Here is an 11037-nt window from a genome sequence, read left to right on the forward strand (position 1 = left end):
TGTTGACATAAACTCCAGAAAGCCCTGGAGGTCCCAAGTTCGAATCTCAGAGAAGGTGAAATCTTTGGTTATTTGAATTGGGATTATTAGGGTATAAATAATGTTGTTGGGCTTTAGGCCATTGTCTAGTTGGGCTATAGGCCCGGTGTTGTTAGTGTTTGAGTGGGCGGTTAAATAGTGCTTAATCTAGCTCATACTTTATAACATATCCGGTTGGAGTCCTTGTAAAAGGAATTGTAACCAATATTCATTACCCACCCATAGATTCTCTCATTCTCACAAGGCAAGCAATGTCTACTGGTACCCCCTATTATATTATGTTGGCTATACACACCTCCAATATGAGCAAAATAGCTATAGGCACCCCCAAGTTCACTGGCATCTCCCAGCTAATAGCTATAGGCACCCCCAAGTTCACTGGCATTTCCCTAACAGTTTTTTCCCACCTGCCCCAAGAACATGAAGGTGTACAGACTTCTCACATGTCTATATAAATTGCAGGTTTAGAAACTAAACGTTTTCTCATTAGTAAATTAAATGAGTTAACACCATCCATTATACTCCTCCACTAACTAATCAAATTCCAAATTTTGTAACTGTTAATATAATAAAGTTTCCATTTCATTACTAAATTCCTGCTGATTCTTCCTTCTCCAACTTCCCAACTCCGGCCACTATAAGTATCAGCTGATTATACCAACCCATTGCCATCAAATTACTCATTCCCCTCCTCCTACCTCAATCTGGTTAAGACTCTCAATGGCTTCTCTTCAAGATAAATTTTCCAAGCTCCAAATAAGTAGCCCAGAAAGCACTCTCAACAGCCAAAAAGAAACTCTTCCACCTCTTATTTCAAACTACAACAATAGTGTTCGTCCTCTTCTTGATGCTGTCGACAAGCTTCGCCACCTTCAAGTCACGAGTGAAGGAATTCAACTACCCACTATTGTTGTAGTTGGTGACCAATCCTCGGGTAAGTCGAGTGTTCTTGAGTCATTAGCTGGTATCAGTCTCCCTTGTGGTCAAGAAATATGTACTCGCGTACCACTAATTATGCGCTTACAGAATCACTCATCTCCTCAACCAAAACTTCAGTTGGAATATCATGGAAAGGTAGTGACTACTGATGAAGCTAATATTTCTGAAGCTATTCGTTCTGCAACCGAAGAAATTGCGGGAAATGGTAAGTGTATTTCTGACACTCCACTTACACTAGTTGTTAATAAGGATGGAGTTCCTGATTTAACCATGGTTGATTTGCCTGGTATCACACGAGTTCCCGTTCATGGTCAGCCAAAAGACATATATGAACAAGTTAGTACCATAATCATGAAGTATATTAGCCCTAAAGAAAGTATAATTCTCAATGTGTTAACTGCTAATGTTGATTTCTCTACTTGTGAGTCGATTAGAATGTCTCAAAAAGTTGATAAAACTGGTGAGAGAACTTTAGCTGTGGTTACTAAAGTTGATAAATCGCCAGAAGGGTTACTTGAAAAAGTGACAGCAGATGATGTTAACATTGGTCTTGGTTATGTTTGTGTGAGAAATCGTATCGGTGATGAGAGCTATGAAGATGCCAGATTGGAAGAAAATAGGTTGTTTCAGTCACACCCACTTCTCTCTAAGATCGATAAATCTATTGTTGGGGTTCCTGTGTTAGCTCAAAAGTTAGTTCAAATTCAAGCAACTAGTATAGCTAAGTTCTTACCTGATATTGTGAGGAAGATAACGGAAAAACTTAACCAAAATGCATCAGAGCTCAATAATATGCCTCAAAGTCTTTCTAGTATTGCTGATGCTATGACAGCTTTTATGCGTGTTCTTGGATCTGCTAAGGAGAGTTTGAGAAACATTCTTATCAGTGGGGAGTTTAAAGAATTTCCAGATGACTTGAAGATGCATTGTACGGCTCGCTTAGCTGAGATGCTTGATACTTACTCTAAAGAGCTAGAGTCTAAGTCTCCTGAGAAGAGCAAGGATAATATTCTGATGGAAGAAATCAAAGTTTTAGAGGAAGCAAAAGGGATCTCTCTGCCCAATTTCCTTCCTCGTTCTGCCTTTATAACACTTCTTCAGAGAAGAGTGAATATAGTAGAGGGTACCCCGATTGAGTTTGCCGAGAAGGTTTGGAATTACGTAGAAGATGTGTTTGTACGAGTGTTGATAATGAAATCGGACATCTACCCGCAACTCCAATCTTTTACGAGATGGGCGGCTCATAATCTAATGTGCAAGGTAAGGAAAAGATCAATAGATAGAGTAATTGAGATAGTCGAAATGGAAAAAATGACGGATTATAGTTGCAATCCTGAATACACAGAAACATGGAATAGGTTAATGTTGCAACAGCAACAATTCAGGGTGATTATGAATGATAGGTCGAAACCAAAGAAAATGCACTTGGAGATGATGGGTGAAGTTGAATTTTGTCATTTGCAGGATCGAGCCGTGGTTCAGCAGGCATTTGATATTAAAATGAGACTCATAGCTTATTGGAGGATTGTTCGAAGAAGGTTGGTTGATAGTTTAGCATTGCATCTGCTTTTTAGTATTCAGAACTTGATTAACAAAGAGATGGAAGAGGAGATTGTGAATGAGTTGATGGTCGGCCCAAACGGCGGAGGTATTGAAAGGATGCTAGAGGAATCACCTTCTGTCGTTAATAAGCGTGTGAAGTTGAATCGAAGTATTAAGCTTCTTAAGGAGTCCAAAGATGTTGTTGCTAAGATAATGGATCGTATCTCCTTAAATGGTGGAGAATAGGAGTTTGTATGTAGCTTTTGCGATTTTCATTCTCTACCCCAGTTTGTGATTATCGATCTTTTGTCTGATTTACTTCGTTATGTTATATGTTTGGCTAGGTAATCTAGGAAAGTTATGTCATAGGTTTGAATTCCTACCTATCTTGTTAGCTTCTTTCTGCAGTAGTATATCAATGTAGAATTTGATGTTTTCGTTTTACATTTTTTGTTAGTTATATCAGTAGATTCTAGAATTGTTCATTTGATTATCAGATATCAATTAGGTTAATTATACCAAAAACTCAACAAATTCAAGTATCAAATTTATTTAATTAGGGATGAACTTTATCTTGTGGAGGCTTTTATTGATTTAAAGGTCTTATGAATGATAGAAATTTACAGAAATTGATATGTATAATATCAAATATGAGCATGCAAGAAACTGAATATGAATTTCTTGTAAGAAGCAAGGGTAGCTAGAAAAACCCTAGATAATAAATAATCTAGTGATTGAACATACCTCTCGGTTGGAGCTGCTGCGGAAAATCGAGCAGACCTGGGGCAACTTGATTTTGAGAGAGGGAAAATGGCGATTTGCGTGGGAAGACTTTTCTTAACGGGAACTATATTCTCAAACTGTAGGGAAAAATCTAAGACTGTCGGAAATGAGGAGCCATCAAAAGGTAAGTTATATAGCCCCATAGTATTTTGTAGATATGGAGTATAAAATTTCTTACAAGGCATTGATATAGAGTCATAGATTCTCATTTTTATTTGGATTTCTTTTTTACTATATTTTCTCCGAATGTAAAAAGGAAATAAAAATTAAGATGTGTAAAATGAAAGGTTGATGCAGAAAATATAACCTAACACAAAAGAATTAGAACTAGATAAGTTTGTGGTCATCCAACTCAAATCACTTGCAACGAGTGGAGAGGACTTCAACATTATATTTTTCCATAATAAATACTCTTTCTCTCAAGTGGGACTATTCATACACGTCTGACGTTCTTTAAGCCTAAACCTTTAATATTTTTCCCAATCTTTCCTTCATTCACCACCATCGACTACTATCACCACCATTATTTCTCTCTCTCGCCCTCTTTTACTCCTCTTCGTCCTCTCTCTTTCTCTTTTCCCCCATCTCTCTAGTTGTTTCGGCGAAGGAGAAGATCCAGAAAACGGCATTGGTTTCTGTTTTTTCTCCCCTCCTCTCTCTAGTTGTTCAAACGAACGAGAAGATCCCTTCCCAAGAAAACGACACTGGTTCCTAGCTTCCCGAATCAGCGTATTGGTCGAGAGATTCTCCATTTCCCCTAGACCAGTAGTCGGGCTGGTTTGGGAGATTTCCCCAAACCAAATCAGTTCCTTGGTGAAGGAGATCCTCTCCTTCGCAGGAATAGGTAGAGTGAGATATGGTTAAGGAGATAGAGAAGAAAGATAAATGAAGGTGGTGGTGGAATGAGATGATGAAAGAAAAAAAAAAAAAGGAGGAAAAGAAGGTCTTTGAACGGATTTTGAAGCTTCGTCTCTAGAGTAGCTTTTTTTCCTTCTGAATTAAGTGCCACTAATCTCAATTTGTGTACATTTTAAGACTAGTGGTTCTGGCATGTGTTTAGACCCTCATGTTTATGTTTATGAAATATTTTCCAATAATCCCCCAAGCACAAGTCTCTCATTTTGTAATCAAAATTTAGTAACTTTTTCGGTGTAATAGTTGGACACCTCTCTTAAGCCCATGAGCTTTTGAGATCGCATGTTGATGAAAGTAATTGGTTTTGAGGGCCTTCGAAGATGGCTTAAGTGATCTTTATATAACATTTAGGATCCAAATGAAAAGAGGTGGGTAATAGTGCCTATCCAAAAAATTTTAATTTTCTCATACTCCACCCATAGATTGTCATAAGCAAGCATGTGTAGTCATTCCTGTTATATTACGTGGGCTATTGACACCTCCAAGATGAGTAAAATATCTATAGGCATCTCCAAGAAAATCTTTTCCCTCAGTTTTTTTCCACATGCCCCAAGAACATGAAGTTGTACAGACTTCTCACATGTCTATGCAGAATGCATGTTTAGAGTAAAGTACACCTTCTTGGCAGACTAAACGTTTTCCCAATAGTAATTTAAATGAGTTAACACTATTCATTATACTAATCAACAAATTAACCTTTAATAAAATCAAGTTCCAATTTCATTATTAAATGCATGAAGCTTCTTCTTCCATCTCCAACTTCCCCAACTCACTATAAATATCAGCTGATTATACCCACCATTGCTACCAAATTACCCATCCAACTCCTCTCTAGCTCTCCATCTATATTTCTCTCTTTTAGTCTCTCAATGGCTTCCCTTCAAGATAGAATTTCCAAGTTCAAAATAACTAGTAGCCTGGAAACCAATTCCAACAGCAAAAAAGTAACTCTTTCACCTCTTACTTCAAACTACAATGATCGTGTTCGTCCACTTCATGACGCTTCTCAAAGAGGTGATAAAACTCAGCAGATTATAACCCCTAACAACAATGACAACGACTACAGCTTTAAGAGCCCAAAAGTTTTAGAAAAAGGAACTCATCAACAAAATTCTATTCCACCTCTTATAGCTAACTACAATGATCGTGTTCGCCCTCTTCTTGACGCTGTTGATAAGCTTCGTCACCTACAAGTTATGAGTGAAGGAATTCAACTACCAACCATTGTTGTAGTTGGCGACCAATCCTCAGGGAAGTCCAGTGTTCTTGAATCATTAGCTGGTATTAGTCTCCCTCGTGGTCAAGGAATATGTACTCGTGTACCGCTCATTATGCGCCTACAAAATCACTCATCTCCTGAGCCAAAACTGCAATTGGAGTACCATGGAAAGGTTGTGCCTACTGATGAAGCTAATATTTCGGATGCTATTTGTACTGCAACTGAAGAGATTGCGGGAAATGGTAAGTGTATTTCTGATACTCCTCTTACACTTGTTGTTAACAAAAATGGTGTTCCTGATTTAACCATGGTTGATTTGCCTGGTATTACTCGAGTTCCTGTTCATGGTCAGCCAGAAGACATATATGAACAAGTTAGTACCATAATTATGAAGTATATTAGTCCAAAAGAAAGCATAATTCTTAATGTGTTAACTGCTACTGTCGATTTCTCTACTTGTGAGTCAATTAGAATGTCTCAGAAAGTCGACAAAACTGGAGAGAGAACTTTAGCTGTGGTTACTAAAGTAGATAAATCACCAGAAGGGTTACTTGAAAAAGTGACAGCGGATGATGTTAACATTGGTCTTGGTTATGTTTGCGTGAGAAACCGTATCGGTGATGAGAGCTATGAAGATGCCAGATTAGAAGAAAGTAGGTTATTTCAGTCACATCCACTTCTGTCTAAGATTGAGAAGTCTATTGTTGGTGTTCCTGTGTTAGCTCAAAGACTCGTTCAAATTCAAGCAACTAGTATAGCTAAGTTCTTACCTGATATTGTGAAGAAGATTTCGGAGAAACTTAACCAAAATGCGTCAGAGCTCAATAACATGCCAAGAAATCTTTCTAGTATTGCTGATGCTATGACAGCTTTTATGCGTGTTCTTGGATCAGCTAAGGAGAGCTTGAGGAATATTCTCATCAGTGGGGAGTTTAGAGAATTTCCAGATGAATCGGACATGCATTGTACTGCTCGTTTAGCTGAGTTCCTTGATGCTTATTCTAAGGAGCTAGAGTCTAAGTCTCCTGAGAAAAGCAATGGTAATTTTCTACTGGAAGAAATCAAAATTTTGGAGGAAGCAAAAGGTATTTCTCTACCCAATTTCCTTCCTCGATCTGCTTTTCTAACACTTCTTCAGAGAAGAGTGAATGAAGTTGAGGGTACCCCAATTGAGTTTGCGGAGAAGGTGTGGAGCTATGTGGAAGATGTGTTTGTACGAGTCTTGATGATGAAATCGGACAGCTACCCACAACTGCAATCTTTCACGAGGTGGGCGGCTCATAATCTAATGTGCAAGGTTAGGAAAAGATCTCTAGATAAAGTAATAGAGATGGTGGAAATGGAGAAGATGACGGATTATAGCTGCAATCCGGAATACACAGAAACATGGAATAGGTTAATGTTGCAGCAGCAACAATTCAAAGAGAATTTGGGAGATAGGTCCAAACCAAAAACAATGAACTTGGAGATGATGGGTGGAGTTGAATTTGGACATTTGCAAGATAGTGCCCTGGTTCAGCAGGCATTTGATCTCAAAATGAGACTAATTGCTTATTGGAAGATTGTTATTAGAAGATTGGTGGATAGTTTAGCACTGCATCTCCTCTTTAGTATTCAGAACTTGATCAATAAAGAGATGGAGGAGGAAATAGTGAACGAGTTGATGGGAGGTCCTAATGGTGGCGGTATTGAACGAATGCTAGAGGAATCACCTTCTGTTGCAACTAAGCGTGGGAAGTTGAATCGTAGTATTAAGCTTCTTAAGGAGTCGAAAGATGTTGTTGCTCGGATAATGGATCGTATTGCCGTAAATGGGGAAGATTAGGTGTTTGGTTGTTGCTTTTGGGAGTCCCAGTCTTTACTTTAGTTTGTTTGTCTCAGTCTTTTATTTCGGTTGGTTGTCTATGTCTTTTATCTAGTTTACCTTATCTTATATGTTGGTGTGGTTTCTATAGGGAAGTATGTCTAAGGTGGAACTTTATGTTCAAAAGTTTGAATCCGTACTTAATTTATTTCCTTGTTTCTGCAGTCATTTATCAATGCTGAGAATCCCTTATCTTCGTTCTGGATTTGTTTTGTTAATATTTCATACTACTTCTCTCGTTAAATTTAGATAGTAAGCCCAAATCTACAAGCACAATGAAACTAAAGCAAGTAAACAAGAACCCATAAATTATTGATGAGTAAACTTTGGTTAAACATGAAGGTTTCATGATAATTATGCTACTCCAGGATCTCGAATTGTTATTTTGCATATTCATTTGATTCATTATCCAAATATTTAACCAATTTATTTAACAAATTTATTCAACAAATTCAAGTTTTAGATTTATATGATAATTTGTTCTGTGGAGGCTTCTATTCATTCAAAGGTTTTGCGAGTGATAGAAATTTGCAGAAATTGATGTGTACTATCGAGTATGAGCATAAGAAACTGAAAATGAATTTCTTGTAAGAAGCAAGGGAAGCTAGCAAAGCCCTAGGTAATCTAGTGATCCAACATGCCTCTCTGTTGGAGCTGCTGGGGCCAATCGAGCAGACCTAGGCAAGCTGATTTTGAGAGGGAAAACGGGCTAATATTTTAGCGGTCGATTTGCGTGGGAAAAGTTTTAACTCGAACTATATCCTATAACCATAGGGAAATTTTTCATTTTTGATAACTCCAAACCGTTGGAATTACTTACAGGAAGAGCTGAACTGTCGGTATTAACCTAAAGGTAAGTTTTTCTTTGTTGCAACTAAAGGTAAGTTATATAGCCCCACATGCTCAGACAACTTTTTCAAGTACAATTGGAAGATTCATAGTTTACCAGATATTAGCAATATTTTTTGGCCCTATCTCAGTCCTTAAACAAGCACCCTTTAATTCCCAATATCGAGAGTATTTCTGACCAGGTGAGTAATTGTCTCTTAATCAGCCTCAGCACGTAAACCAGCTTCGTTTAACTTCTCCACTGTTGATGAGCAAGCATCAAAGATGACTTGAGAATCAGCATCTTTGTAAGGCACGTGAATCACAATGACTTGGATCGATGCTACTTTTGGAGGCACCACTAATCCTTTGTCATCTCCATGAACCATTACCATCACCCCAATCTGCAAAAAGAAGAAGAGGTTTTCAGAATGAACTGCTATAACATAAGAATATAAGATGGTACAGTATTGACGACAATCTAAGCAATGTATCCCAAGGAATTCTGCCAAACCAGACCCTTTCTTCCTTTTCATTCTCAAAGTTTATCTCGAACATTTCTACAAAATTTTGACCAAGGCAATGTGAGGTTGCACCTTGTATACCACGACTGGTGTTCGTAATAAAAGCCTAGCAGAAGGAAAGAAAGACAAAATGGAAGTACATATAGTCGAAATTGATGAAAAGTCTTACAAATACAAAAGAATAGGGCGTGTACAAATTTGCACCTCAACAGGTGCAGTGTAAAAGCCACCGGCGAACTTTTCCATTTATTAGTTTTATTTTTCTTTACGTATGGTATCTGTGCTTTTGATCTGAATCTGTAAACGTTGTAATTTTGATTCCTTACAGCAGATTACATATGATGATCTGTCAAAAAATGCGGTCTTGCACGTATAGGGGCACCGCTTCGGTACATAACCTTAAGAAACATACCCATAAAGGAAAGCATGGGCATGCTAAAGATATACTACCTCTTTATCTGCTTCCGAATTTGTCGCAATAGCTGTATGCTTTTCTTGCCAAAGAAAGTCACGACTCCTGCACGCACAAAACAAAGAAAGTGAAATGGTAGTACAAATTCCCGACTACATCATATTGAAAAAATGACTCAAAAGGTTTATACTATTAGAAAAAAATGATGTCAATACAGAATGCAGGTTTAGAGTAAAAGTAACCCTTCTTGGAAGATTAAACGTTTTTTCATTAGCATATTAAATGAGTCAACTGCATTAATTATACTCTCAACTAACTAACCTTTAGCAATCAAGTTCCAATTTCATTATTAAATGCAAGTAGACTCTTCTTCCTTCTCCAACTTCACCAACCTACTACTATAAGTATCAACTGATTATACCCCCCCATTGTCACCAAATTACCAATACCCCTCACCCTATTTCTAGCTCTGCATCTCTATTTCTCTCTTTTAGACTCTCAATGTCTTCTCTTCAAGATAAAATGTGCAATTTCAAAATAAGTAGCCCAGAAAGCACCCTCAACAGCAAAAAAGGAGCTCTTCCACCTCTTATATCTAACTACAACAATCGTGTTCGTCCTCTTCTCGACGCTGTTGATAAGCTTCGTCACTTACAAGTTATGAGTGAAGGAATTCAACTACCCACCATTGTTGTAGTTGGCGACCAATCCTCAGGGAAGTCCAGTGTTCTTGAGTCATTAGCTGGTATTAGTCTCCCTCGTGGTCAAGGAATATGTACTCGTGTACCGCTCATTATGCGCCTACAAAATCACTCATCGCCTGAACCACAACTTCAGCTGGAATATAATGGGAAGGTAGTGCGTACTGATGAAGCCAATATTTCTGAAGCTATTTGTTGTGCAACCGAAGAGATTGCGGGGAACGGTAAGTGTATTTCTGACACTCCTCTTACACTTGTTGTCAACAAGAATGGAGTTCCTGATCTAACCATGGTTGATTTGCCTGGTATTACTCGAGTTCCTGTTCATGGTCAGCCAGAAGACATATATGAACAAGTTAGTACCATAATTATGGAGTATATTAGCCCAAAAGAAAGTATAATTCTCAATGTGTTAACTGCTACTGTCGATTTCTCTACTTGTGAGTCGATTAGAATGTCGCAGAAAGTTGATAAAACTGGTGAGAGAACTTTAGCTGTGGTTACTAAAGTTGATAAATCGCCAGAAGGGTTACTTGAAAAAGTGACAGCCAATGATGTTAACATAGGTCTTGGTTATGTTTGTGTGAGAAATCGTATCGGTGATGAGAGCTATGAAGATGCAAGATTGGAAGAAAGTAGATTATTTCAGTCACACCCACTTCTGTCAAAGATTGACAAGTCTATTGTTGGGGTTCCTGTTTTAGCTCAAAGACTAGTTCAAATTCAAGCAAATAGTATAGCTAAGTTCTTACCTGATATTGTGAAGAAGATTTCGGAGAAACTCAACCAAAATGCGGCAGAGCTCAATAATATGCCTTGAAATCTTTCTAGTATTGCTGATGCTATGACAGCGTTTATGCGTGTTCTTGGATCAGCTAAGGAGAGCTTGAGGAATATTCTCATCGCAGTAAATGGTGACGATTAGGTTTTTGTTTGTTGCTTTCACAATTGTCAGTCTACTTCAGTTTGTTATTCTTGGTCTTTCGTGTCAGTTGGTGGTCTATGTCTTCTTTATGATTTACTTCTTTATGTTATATGTTTGTCTGGGTTTGGTAGGAAAATCATGTCTTAGGTGGTAATCTATGTCCAATGGTCAGCGTCCGTACGTATTCCGTTAGCTTGTTTCTGCAGTTTTATATATCAATGCTAAGAATCCGATGTTTCCGTTTCGCATTTGTGTTGTTAATATGAAATATTCTCTCATTAAATTTAGATAGTAAGCACAAATCTACAAGCATTATAAGAAAAAAAAAACAATTAAACAAGAACCC

General features: G+C 37.8%; 3 pseudogenes across 3 annotated transcripts; all 3 read left to right on the forward strand.

The window, feature by feature from the left end:
• Window positions 1–467: 467 nt before the first annotated feature.
• LOC147534820 (dynamin-related protein 4C pseudogene) lies at window positions 468–2885 on the forward strand (annotated as a pseudogene). The gene has a single exon (XR_015227193.1). The product of XR_015227193.1 is annotated as a dynamin-related protein 4C pseudogene (transcript).
• Window positions 2886–4905: 2020 nt separating this feature from the next.
• LOC147534821 (dynamin-related protein 4C pseudogene) lies at window positions 4906–7495 on the forward strand (annotated as a pseudogene). The gene has a single exon (XR_015227960.1). The product of XR_015227960.1 is annotated as a dynamin-related protein 4C pseudogene (transcript).
• Window positions 7496–9444: 1949 nt separating this feature from the next.
• On the forward strand, window positions 9445–10737 carry LOC147534822 (putative dynamin-related protein 4A; annotated as a pseudogene). Its single transcript, XR_015227961.1, has one exon. The product of XR_015227961.1 is annotated as a putative dynamin-related protein 4A (transcript).
• Window positions 10738–11037: the final 300 nt, after the last annotated feature.

The sequence above is a fragment of the Eschscholzia californica genome, unplaced genomic scaffold, assembly GCF_041429995.1.
Source record: "Eschscholzia californica isolate CP2 unplaced genomic scaffold, dmEscCali1.0.p SCAF_6, whole genome shotgun sequence".
NCBI lineage: Eukaryota > Viridiplantae > Streptophyta > Magnoliopsida > Ranunculales > Papaveraceae > Eschscholzia > Eschscholzia californica.